This window comes from Leptopilina heterotoma, unplaced genomic scaffold, assembly GCF_015476425.1.
Source record: "Leptopilina heterotoma isolate Lh14 unplaced genomic scaffold, ASM1547642v1 Lhet_81, whole genome shotgun sequence".
Classification (NCBI taxonomy): domain Eukaryota; kingdom Metazoa; phylum Arthropoda; class Insecta; order Hymenoptera; family Figitidae; genus Leptopilina; species Leptopilina heterotoma.
In genome coordinates this window covers 1908295-1921586 of record NW_025111185.1, presented here as the reverse complement: position 1 = coordinate 1921586, position 13292 = coordinate 1908295, and the positions used below count along the sequence as shown (strand labels likewise).

Sequence of the window (13292 nt, the reverse complement as noted above, 5' to 3'; positions counted from 1 at the left end):
AATTTCTGCGTTTAATTTTATTATATAATAAAGAGAAATTTAATTCTTTTAAGAGATTTTATTGAATTGGTATTCAAAATAATTGAATTTTTCAGAAGAATTTTATTGTTCACGATAAAAATTTAATTATTCGGAAGAATTTTTTTGTTTACGAAAATAATTGAATCCTTCAAAAAATGTTATTTAAATTGTATTGAAAATAATTGAATTCCTGCGAAGAATTTTATTATTTACGAAAATAATTGAATTCTTGAGAAGAATTCTATTGTTTATAATAATAATTGAATACATGAGAAGGATTTTATTATTCATAAAAATAATTTAATTCCTTCAAAAAATGTTATTTTAATTGTATTGAAAATAATTGAATTCCTGCAAAGAATTTTATTATTTACGAAAATAATTGAATTCTTGAGAAGAATTCTATTGTTTATAATAATAATTGAATACATGAGAAGGATTTTATTATTTATAAAAATAATTGAATTTCTTCCAGAAATTTTATTGAAATTGTATTGTAAATAATTGAATTCCTGTGAAGAATTGTATTATTTTTGAAAATAATTCAATTATTGGGAAGAATTCTATTAAATATTTTCTTTTAAATAATTTAATTCTTCAGGATTTTATTAAAATTGCTGAAAAAAATAATTAATTAGCTAATAGTTGGAATTTTAAGAAATATTTATCGGGAATTACTTAAAAATTGAATATTTAAAAATAATAAATTTTGTAATTTGCATAATACAAAAAATTCAACTTAGTAACATTAATGAGTAATTCATAACATAGGTGAGAGAAATTTTTTTCTCTTTTTTTATAACTGATATTATTATTTTTGTCTTTTTAAGTGGAAGATTTATTTGAAAAGTTAGTCTCGCTTCATTATTTATCAGTTTCCATCTGTCCAGGGATGAGCCAGGGACTCATCGATGTTATCTGACAACCGAATACGGTGGTTTTTGTACCTTATTGCCTCGAGATGCATATCTTTTCGACACCCTAACTGCTCGGAGCTTCTTTTCATTTACTGGAACTCCGACCTCTTTATCGTATAACCAAACTCGTTTCGCTGAAATTACATTCTGAATAGTTATTGTCCATTTAAACAGCTCTTAAGTAAAACTGACATTAAATTTGCACACTGCACATTTTTTTTCACCTAATGACCTCTGCAATTTGCAAATGCAACGCTTATTCTGTTTTCTCAATTTTATTCCCTTCTTCAAAGAGCTCTAGAATTTTCGTTTCAATGAATATTTTTTCGAGTCATCTGTTTAATTACGTTTCTTCAAAAATTACAGAAAAAAATACAAAAATGCAGAAAAACAAAATACCCAAAAAAATTAGATTTAGAAAAATTGTGGAAAAATTTTTTAATTCTGATTTCTTTGTTTCAGAGAAAGACTCGATAGAAAAGGATTATTTTCTAAGAAGGAAAAGATTTCTACGTTTTTATCTTCTTTTTCTTTCTTTTATTAAAGAAGGAGTGCAATTTTGTTTTGGACAATTTTCGTCTGAACCTGAGAATAGTAACTTTTCTCCCGTTATTTGCACGCACGTGCGGATGTTGCGGGTGTCAGATCATCCAAGATAAAGTTGCCCCACGGTTTCCGGTTGTGTGTGTCGTGACCGTATTCCACCAAAAAAAGAGATACCCCTTCTTCGTTTTTTTTTTTCTTTTGCTTTTACGTTGCCAAGAAAACCGAAAACGTGGTGAAACTAACAAACACAACTCTTTCGTAGATAATATCGCCGAGGAGCACGTCTGCTTACTAAATTCTTCATCTAACACTAATGCGAGAAGAAATGGGACTCTAAAAATGGAATTGTCAACAAAAACAAGAAGCTTAATCGAAACAATTTAATTTTTGTTTACCTCGAGCAGGCTGCGGATGAAAATTACTTTTTTCAACTATTTTATTTGGAAGAGTTCGACTTCATTTAAAGATTATTTACGAAAAATGCAACTATTTCGACTTTTCCTCCACGTATTACAACAAACTACGACTTTTTGGTATAAAATTCTAATAATTTTGATTTAATTTTCAAAATTAATTTCTATTATTCATTTTCAAACTGAGAAAAATAACTATGTAGACAAATCTTTTCCTCTAAAGTCTCTTTCATTTTTTTTGCAAATATTTTAGTAAAAACAATAAGGTTTAATTTCTAATTTAATTTTCAGTCAAAATTTTTATAAAAAAAAATTGATTTTTTCTTAATTTAAATAATTGGATTCTTGAAGAACTTTCCGAAAATTATTCAAAACAATTGATTTAGAGGAAAAGTTTAATAAAAAATTATAGAAAATAATTGAATTCTGGAGGAGTTTAAAACTCTGATCAATTCTCAGTTATTTAAAAAATTCTCTATTAAAAGAATTTTATTTTGAAATTAGTTGAATTTTTGAATATAAAATTATTAAAACAAATTTCGAATAGAATCAAAATATTGTCAAATATAATATTGAAAACAATTGAATTTAAAATTGTATTTTCAATGAAGTTTCTTCTTCTTTTTTGAATTTTTAAAAATAATTGATTTAAAGCAGAATTTTGTTTAAAAATTCAAGAAAATAATTGACTTTTGAAGGAGCCATTGAAGAAATTTTTGGAAATAATGAAATTTAAAAAGGGTTCGAATTAAAATTTTTGAAGATTTCAATTTTGAATAATTTTAATTAAAAAAATTAAGAGAAATTAGTTATTTGAAAAATTGTAATTGAAATTTCTTCAAAATAATTGAATTTTTAAATAAATAATTAAAAAATATGTGAATAATAGATATTTTGTAAAATTGAATTGAAAACAATGGTTTATTTTAAGTGAAATTTCTTTTTTTTTAATAATTCAATTTTCTAATAACTTTCTGAAAATTTTGAGAATAATTAATTTTTAGGTGAATTTTAGTTCAAAATTCTAGAAAATAATTGAATTCTCGAAGAGTTAAAGTGTTAATTTTTAGAAATATTTAAATTTCAAAAGGTTTCAAATTGAATTTTTTTAAGATTTGAATTTTGAATCATTTTAATTAAAAATTCTAATCAACTTGCAAGATTGTGATTGTATTTTTTTTCAATTAATTATTTGTTAGTAATTTTTTGTAATTTTTGAACTGTAATTGAAAATTGTCGAATAATCAAAATTTCGTAAAATTAATTTGAAAACAATTGAAATTTAGACATAAATTTAAAGGAACTTTATTTATCGAGAATTTAAATGTAAAAAATTATATTTTAATTCTCGAAGAACTTTGTTAAAATTATTAAAAATAATAATTAGTTAAATAATCTTTAACGTACGAGATCTTTTATAAAATAAAACAAATAAAACGAAAACATTCGGACAATGAATATAAATAGTTATTAAAAATAATTGATTCAGAAAAGAATTTTATATAGAAATTCTTAAAAAAAATTAATTTTAAAGAAGTTACTTTAGCAATTTTTAGAATTACTTAGTAATTAATTGAATTAGTAATGAATTGAGAGTGTCAAACGATTGTAAATATCGTCAAATTTTATTGAAATAAATTTTATATTTTGAAGAATTATATTACAATTTTTTAAAAGTAATCTTGTTTTTGAAAAAAACGTGAAAAAATATTTTGAAAATTGAATTTTACAAAATTATTTATTAGAAAATTACAAAATACTAAAATCATTTGCATTATTTACAAAATATAAAATAGATTTAAAGTTACAATTAGAATAAGGGAAAATGTTTAAAAAAAAATTTCTGGAAATTAGAGAAAAATCAGGAAAATAAAAAATAAAATTTTTGTAATAATCCGAAATAAGCAAACGACATTTTTCTTACTTTGAATTAACTAAACCGCCTTTTCTTGTTTCTTAAAGTCGATCCGTTGCCTGCTTGAGGAAAAAAGGAAGTTTTCTAGAAAATATTCCAAAAAATATTCCTATAAATATTTCTAAAAAAATATTATTAGAAAAAATGAATATTTTATCATAAAAAAGTAAATTATTTATTAATAATATTATTAATATATATTTCGACATAATTAAAAGAAAATAAGTGGTAACTATTTTCTATTAAAATCCGACTGTGATTGCAGAAAAGCATTTACGCAGGAAATCTTGTGTTGAATGACATAAAAAGAGAATTTATAAACACTATAAAATGGGAATGTTCAAACCGTTAAATAAAATAATTTGTGCGAAATATTTGAAATAGTTGATCAGGTCATGTGTAAAATTATATGACACCATATCTCGAGCGCTTATACGTATAAAATTCAAGTCATATAATCTTTGCTGGAAATTGCGCGACTTCCGAATAGGATCTGCTCTTTACTTTTGCGAGTGAGGGATATTATAAAATCATTTAAACCAAAGTGTATACAGAATTATAATTTGTTATCATTCCATCTTGTTCATCGTCTCGAATTCCATTTTCGAACAGGACGCAATGACCATTTTCATTTCTTTTTTCTTTTGCAAAATAGCTAATTATTCCCTTTATTTTTTTTGGCCCTTAAATTAGCATCTCAGCTGAGCAAAAACAGAATTGCCACAGGTCAGGGAGTTCAGGGAAAAATCAGGGAAAATAAAATTGGTTAGGGAAATCAGGGAAAAGTCAGGAAATTTTTATTAAAGTATTGGAAAAAATTGAATTTTAAAAAAGTAACAACTGATTGCAGAAATTCAATTATTTTCAAACAAAGTAATCAAATTCGTCACAAAAATCCAATTATGTTGGAAAACTTTTTAAAAATTCTAGTCAAAATTTTAATTATCTTTATAAATAATAAAATACTCGTCCAAATTTCAATTACAAAATTCTTCTCCATTTAATTATTTTCGAAAATTTAAATAAAATTCTTGGCAAAATTTCAATTATTTTCAAAAATTTCCCCCAATTCAATGACTTTTAATATCTACTATTTTAATAAGATTTACGAAAAAAATTCAATTATGTAAAATATACAATTTTAATAAAATTATTTGTAAAGATTCAATATTATTTTCATAAATAATAAAAATTTCACAGGAATTCAATTATTTACAAATTTTTGTATATAAATTTCTTCGCAATATTTCATTATTTTTTTAAATAATAAAATTTCTTACACAGATTCAATTATTTTCATAAATAATAAAACTCATAATATAGAATTTCAATTATTTTTATAAAATTTTAATCGATTTCCTCGAAAAATATAATTATTCTTGAAAATTTAATTAAAATTCGTCAAAAAAATTCAAATATTTAAAAATTAGTTAATGAACTTCTTTTTGAGAATTCAATTTTAAGAAACATTCATTTATTGAATAAATTATTAATTTTTTTATTTAAATAATTGAATTCTCGTAGAATTTTATAATAAAAATTGATTTAAAAATGAATTTCAGTTAAAATTTTAGGTAATAATTGAACATTACAAGCATTATAGCATAAATTTTTAAAACTAATTGATAATTGAATTCTTTCGAAGAATTTTAATAAAATTTTTGAAAATAATAACATTTTTCGAAGAATTTACTTAAAATTTTATTAAAAATAATTGAAATCCCGTGAAGAATTTTATTATTTATGAAAATAATTGAACTCTTGCAACGAATTTTCATTATATTTCTTTTAAATAATTGAAATTGAAATCATGTGAAGAATTTTATTATTTATGAAAATAATTGAATTCTTGCATCGAATTTTATTACATTTTTGATTAAATAATTGAATTCTTTTGAGAAATTTTATTAAAATAGTAGATTTTGAAAATATTTGTATTTCAGCGAAGAATTTTATTATTTATGAAATGTAATATTGAATTCTTGCAAAAGATTTTTAAAAATAATTATATTTTTCGAGGAATTTTATTAAATTTTATTAAAAATAATTTATATTCTTTGAAAAATTTTATTATTTATGACAATAATTGAATTTTTACAACTAATTTTATTAAATTTTTTATATAATTGAATTCATGTGAAAAATTTTATTACTTGTATACAAGTATTTTATAAAAATAATTGATATTCTGCAACGAATTTTATTAAAGTTTTTGTAAATAATTTCATTTTTTTGGACATTTTTTATGGAAATTAAAATTTGTTTAAGTTGTTGAATTTCAGAAAGGTTTGAATTTGAAAGTTCTTGAAAATCTTAATTCCTATGGAATAATATTGATTAAATATTTATTTAAAAAAAAGGTATTTATGTTTTCGAACAATTTTGCAATTAAAGAAATTTAGTAAGTAAATGTTATAAAATGTTTTTTTATTGAGTATCTAATATATTTTAGAATGAATAAGAATATTCTTTAGGGTCAGGGAAAAAGTCAAAATTTTGTCTGGGAGTCAGGGAAAAACAAAATTAATTTTTTGTGGCAACCCTGAAAAAGATTTATGAATCAAAAATATATCTGTTAAAATAATTTAGCTGTTAGGAAAATTAACTTAATTGGAAAAATTATCTGTTAAAAAAAATTAGTTTTAAAAATTATCTATTGGGAGAATTATTTGTTAGAAAAATTAGTTGTTAAAAAAATTAGCTATTAGAAAAATTAGTTGTTCGAAAAATTAGCTGTTGGAAAAATTATCTATTGGAAAAATTAGTTATTAAAAAAATTAACTGTTAGAAAAATTAGCTGTTGGAAAATTTAGCTGTTAGAAAAATTACCTGTTGGAAAAATTAGTTATTAAAAACATTAACTGTTTATGAATAATGAATTTTGTATATTAAAAAAAAAAGAGAAGGAAAGAAAACAAACTTGACGTAAGACGATGTTAGCGAATCTATAAAGTGTATTTAAATGAATTGCGAAAGAGATTCCTTTCTCACGATCAAGCCCTTAATCAACTAACCTTTCCAATCCGGTCCCCTTCTCTTTTTTTCGGCTCTTCCTAGGATTTTCTCGAAACTATCAAATTTAATATTGTTTAAAATCCCCCTGGACCGTTATCTCGTAATTAAAAAATGAATCATCATACAAGGCGCGTGAGAATCTTAAAATTTCTAGGGAAATTAACGAATTGATTTTTTTATTGCCATCTTTATGAGTCGGGCCAATCTAAAAGTTATTCTTTTTTTACACCGAAATATATATGACATCGAAAATCAAATTTCTTCTCTATTTTTTTTTGTTCAAAATTAATATTTTGAAAGTTATTGAATTTTTTTCGAAAAATTTACAATTAAATTAATTAAATTTAAATTTAAATTTACACTGTTTTTTTAAACAGTATTTATTTTTTCCTTTTTTTTGTTAATCACTTTAGCTTGTTGGAAATATTACAGAGAAATTTCCCATTATTGGAAACTCCATATTTCGCTATTATTATTTTTAGTTTATAATTTTAATTTTATTATTAAATTATTTTAATTTATTATTTTAATTTATTGTTTTATTTTATTATTTTAATTTATTATTTTAATTTATTATTTTAATTTACTGTTTTAATTGGTATTTTAATTTAACTGATAATTATTTTTGATGATTTTTAAGGTTTCGAGTGGAGGATTTTGCTGAATTCGTCAAGTTTTTGGGAGAATAAAGAATATTTCGCATAAAGGAGCATTTAAAGTTTGCTGGGAGATCCCTCCTTTTCTTGGCCTTCCTACCATTTCTTCGATTCGCATATAAACGGATATTCAAGGCGCCTCTACTCGTCGGAGGTTTGCGGATCTCATCGGAGGGAACGTAACAAAGTAGAGGAGTGGTTTGCTGTTATCTTGGTTAGGAAGCGAGAGAGAGAGAAAAAAAAAGAGAGAGAGAGGACCGCAATGCTCAAAGTGCTGCTGAGCACATCCACCAGCGTACCAGTATTTTGCAATCGTAATCGAAAAACTCTCGAATAATCCAGAGTTCGAGGTATACTATGCGTTTTGTATGGCAAACGCAAAACGGTACGTCGCTTTTAAGAGCTTCAGACGATGACTATCTTTATTCAGAAAACGCTTAATTCCACTTTTAGTTTTTTTTTCCTCTTCTTTTTTTGTCTTCTTGAATTTTCCTCAACGTTGAAAAAAAAATTTCTATTCTTCTTATCTTTACGAGATTTATTCAAAATCTTTAGAAACGATTTTTGAGGAAAAAAAATTAATAATCACTCTCTCGATTTTTCTACCTTAATTTGATTTATAGCTTTTATATTTTTTTAGTAGAAAAAAAGCTGAATTAATATTTAATCAATCTATGTTAATTATCGTTTTATTCCGGATGTTTGTTAGCAGTCTGAAGATAGTTGGTTTTTTTTCGTTTCCTAGTTTTTTTTTTTTTTTGTAATTTTTCTTTTCAAATGTTTTCAATTCAAAATTAATGAAATTCCGCTTTAAGGTTTTAAAGATTAAATAATGACAAACATTAATTAGACAAAAATTGTTTTCAATTTGAAATCACAATTTAATTTGTAAATTCAATTCACTTATTTTCAAAAAAATTTTTATAAAATTTCTCAAAAGAAATCAATTATTTACAATAAATTCATAACATTCTTTGCACTCATAATATTTTTTGAATTCAATTACTTTCGTAAATGATAAAATTCTTTGCAGGAATTCAATTATTTTTATAAATCATAAAATTTTTCGCGGGAATTCAATTATTTTCAATATAAAGTTATTAAAATTTCTCGAAAGAAGAATTTATTTAAATTTTAAATTTTTTTATTAAATTATTAAAAAAAAAGTTAAAATCATTCATTATAAGAATTCAATTATTTTCAATACAACTTAACTTATAATTTTTAATCTGAAATCATTTTATTTTTTCATAGACTTTTATTATAATTTTTATTGAAAACAAAAGAATTGCTTCGAGGAATTTTATTAAAAATTTTTAAAATAAATGAATTCGGTTTCGAGCAATTTAATTGCAATTGTATTGATAATAATTGTATTTTTACAACAAATTTCTTTAAATAATTGAATTCTTTCAAGAAATTTTATCAAATTTATATTCAAAATAATTGAATTTCCCTGAAGAATTTGATTATTTATAAAAATCACTAAATTCCTGCAAAGAAATTTTTTATTAACGAAAGTAATTATTATCCTTCATGCAAAGGATTTGTTTAAAATTATATTAATATTCCTAAAAATAATTGAATTATTTTTGAGAATTTTATTAAAATTTTTAAAAGTAATTGATTTTTTCGATAAATTTTATTAAAATTGAAATGAAAACAATTGAATTACTGACAAAAATACTACTGTTTTCGAAAAAAAATTGAATTCTTGGGAAGAATTTTATTGTTTATGTGAAATATTGAATTTCTACTAAGAATAGTATTGTTTTTTAAAAAAATTGGATTTTTTCTAAGAATTTTATAAATATTAAAAAAAAATAATTGAATTTTTGAGAAGAATTTTATGAAAATTTTTAAAAGTAATTGAATTCTTTCGAGAAATGTTATTAAAATTATATTAAATATATGAATTCTTGACCAAAATTTTACTAAAATTTTAGTAAATAATAAATAATGAATTAGTTAGGTAATAGTGAATTTTTTGGAAATTTTTTATCTTACATTATTCGAAAATTAAAGTTGATATTTAAAAATGAGGAATTTTGTAATTTGCATATTAATACATGGAATAATTTGTATCGTGCGCTAGCGCGTAACTTTTATTAATTGATTAAATATTAGTTCAGTTATTTATTTATTTATTCAGTTATTTACTGTTTTTATTTAATTATTTAATAAATTAGCGGTAAAAAATCAATTAATTTTATGAATGAAGATTTTACAGGAAGAAAGTATATTGAAAGTGATTGAATTATCCAATTAGACGGATATATATAATAGCGAAATATGGATCGAAGATGGCGGAAAGTTAACGAGGCAGAGAGACAAGTTGGTAACAAGGAAGAAGAAGCCGAAGAAATAAGGATTGCAACAACTCGCCTTACCGTTTCGCTAGTTCACGATCCACCCATATTTACGATCGTACTTTTCTAATTGAGAGGATAGCACACACGATCAAGATTTTGCAAAACTAATCACTTGAGTAAAAGATAGAGAAAGAGAAAAAATATTAATATCTCAAGAGTTTCCCTGGCGAAGAAATTTTTTTCATAAAAACTTGTTAACTTTCTTGAAGAAATTACCATAAAAACAGAGCAAGTTTTTAATTTAAAAAAAAAAAAACTTGTTAATTTCGCGAAAATAAAAACATTCATCGGGGTGTGGAGAGGAATATAATTATATTCGCTGGATGGAAATTATTGAACTGGTGAGACTGGATATAAACCACTTTACCCCACACATTGATTAGATTTCTTCGTTTATTTATTTTTTTTTTTTTAATTCAGCTTGGCTCGCGCCTCTCTAGAGATATAACGATTCTATATCGTTCGGATCGTTTTCAATGTCGTTCTGTATAGGAACGAATATCTCTCGTGTATATCTTTTTATATAGAGAGAAACCAGTGCCGAAGACGTCTGTTCGATTATATTTCTTATAGTGGTAGTGGTGGTGGTTGGGTGTCGAAACACCTCGACCAATTATCGAGAAACTGGAATCCACTGACCACCCAAGACATGTGCGCTCTCTCGCAAAGAGAAGAGAAGAGTCTCTTCAAGCCGCGCCGCGCCGCATCGCAATCGCGGTGCACAAACGAGCTTCGCGGCTCGAGTTAATTAAGGCTGATCTTCAACCGAACTAAGAACCCTGGCTTACGCATATTGACAACGCATTGCCTCCTCTCGCGAGCTTATAATATTGCCGACTTTCTGAAAACACTCGTTACTTTCATCGTCCTGTCGTCCAACACTGGAATTCTCCAATTTTCATGGTTCTTACGAGTTGACACTTTAATTTTGTTGGAACGCTGTAAGGGGGGAAAATAGATGACTTCCATTTCAAGTTTAGTTTTCAATTTAGAAATTAATTCCGTGCCGAATTTTTTCTTTTTTTGAAAACTACAATTTTTTTTCCTGCTATTCAAGTATAGATTTTGGCAATAATTAGGAATTTATTTTCAAGAAACCATCGAAATATGGTTTAGAACGAAAAATTCTAAAACAAAATTGCCACAGATCAGGGAAATCAGAGAAAAATCAGAGAAAGGAAAATTGATTAGGCAAAAGTCAGCGAATTTATCAAAAGTAATGGAAAAAGGATTAAATTACTAGATACGATAAAAAAAATTCTACGGAATCTTTGAAAATATTTTCACTTGTTGAATTCTTTTTTCGTTCGTCTAATGAACTTTAAAGTCACTACAAAATTTAATACTGAATTTTTTCTACTTTTAACAATAATTGAATTTTACAGAAAACGAAATTGAATTTGTTTTCAAGAATTAAATTCTTGAAAAACTTTCATATTATTATTTATTAATTATAAAATATTTAGGAAATAATTTATTTTAATTTTACCTAAAAATTGAAAAAATTAATTGAACTTTGACTTTGGAAAATTCACAAAGTTAATAATCAACGATTTAGAAGAAAAAATATTTTTCGATTTAAATTTTTATACATTTTTTATTAGAAGATTTTTTTTGCATAGTTTCTTGGCTAATTTTTTAAGAAAGAAATTTTTTAACAAACAATTTTATTGTTTTTCGCTTGAAAACATTTTTTGTATCTTCTAGACCTTTCAGTGATTTCTAAATTCAATTATTCAGAACTTCAATAATTTTGTTAAATAAACATTTAAATTCTTGTTTTTTATTTTTCTATATGAATTAAAAATTTTTTAAATTTCAATTTCAAAACTTCTGAAATTTAACAACTTTAAAAAATTAGAAATGCAACTTGTTCAAAATTTAATTATTTTCTTGAATTTTTAACTAAAATTCTTCTCTAAATCAACTATATTTAATAATTTTTCGAAAGTTTTTCAAGAATTCTCCATTATTTAAAAATGAAAACTAGAATTCTTATAATTTTACCTAAACTCTTTATGGATTTTTTTTACAAAGTTATTAAAATGAATTCTTAAAAACTGTCTTTTAAAATTATTTAAAAATATATTTTGGATGTTAATAGATTTTTTAATTATTTATAATTGAAAAATTTTGAAATACTTGAAATGTAGTACAAATTTTTTTAAATAATTGAATTTTTTAAACGAATTTTTAGAAAATATTAAAAAATAATCTAGTTTTTGAAGAATTTTAATTATAAATTGTGAAAATAGATGATTTCTTCAAATTTTTAATGATTTTTAAAAACAGGAGATTTCTAAAAAATTTAAATTCAATTTCTTTGAAGAAAATTGAATTTAAAAGAATCATGATTAAATAAATATTCTAAGAATTAGTTTTTTAAAAATATTCATAATCTTTTTTTTCTTTTTTGACAATAGCTAAATTTTTGAAAAGATTTTTTTGACAATTTAAAAAACTACTCAATTTTTTTAAAGGAATTTTATTTAAAACTTTTGAAAATAGTTATTTTCCCTCAAAAATTTTAATAATAATTCTAAATAATTAGAGTTTTTGAAAAAAATTGTATTTATTTACTTTATCGAAATAGTAAAATTTTCAGAGATCTTCAATTGAAAATGTTGAAAATGATTGAATTTTAAAAAACTACATTGAAAAAATTCAAGAAGCATCACCTTTTTAAAAAATATTTTAATATAAATTTTTGAAATTTTCATTTAAACATTTTTCTTCAAAATTTTCAAGAATTACATTATTTTTTAAAATTTCTATTAAAATTTATTGTTCTTAATTTGATTTTCAAAAATTAGAAGGAAATTCCTATGAAGAATTAATTATTACAAAATTATTTCAAAATTTCAATTATTTAAAGATTTTTTAATTATATATTTCGAAAATTTAATTATCTTACAAAAATTATTATTCAAAAAATTAATTTTTTAAATCGTTGATTATACTTATTTTTTACACTATAAAAATCAAAATTCATTTTATACCAAAAAATGGTATTTTGTAACAATATTTGAAAAAGAAGTCGAAAAAGTTTCTTTTTTGGGATATAATTCGAAAAAACTCGCCTCTTTTTAAAAATAGTCGATAAATGTTCAAAAAGTCATTCTTTTCGAAATCTGACTTCACTAAATTGAATTTTGAAAGAGTTGCGTTTGCAATTTTTGTAAATAATTCAATTTCAGCAGGTTTTAAATTTGATGTTTTCGAAAATTTCAATTCCTGTAGAAAAATGATAATAATAAATATTTATTTGACAAACATTATTGTTTCGAATAACTTTGATTTTTAAAGTTATTCGAAACAATAATTTTTTTCACAAATATGTTAGAAACATTTTCTTCTGTATATCTAATTCTTAATTTTTTAGTTTTTCCCATAAGTTTTCTTCATTAATCAAAATATTCTTTAGAGACCAGGAAAAA

At 22.9% G+C, this 13292-nt stretch overlaps 1 protein-coding gene across 2 annotated transcripts in view; it reads left to right on the top strand.

Moving 5' to 3' along the window:
• Positions 1–13292, top strand: part of LOC122511313 (PDZ domain-containing protein 2-like) — a 43536-nt gene that overhangs the window by 27963 nt on the left and 2281 nt on the right. Inside the window, exons 1-2 of one of the 2 annotated variants that reach the window (XM_043626472.1) lie at positions 1935–2017; positions 7468–7670. The gene's annotated coding sequence lies outside the window, so the exon portion shown is untranslated. Of the gene's footprint in view, positions 1–1934; positions 2018–7467; positions 7671–13292 lie in introns of those variants that run through there. The other variant, XM_043626471.1, reaches the window with a different exon arrangement.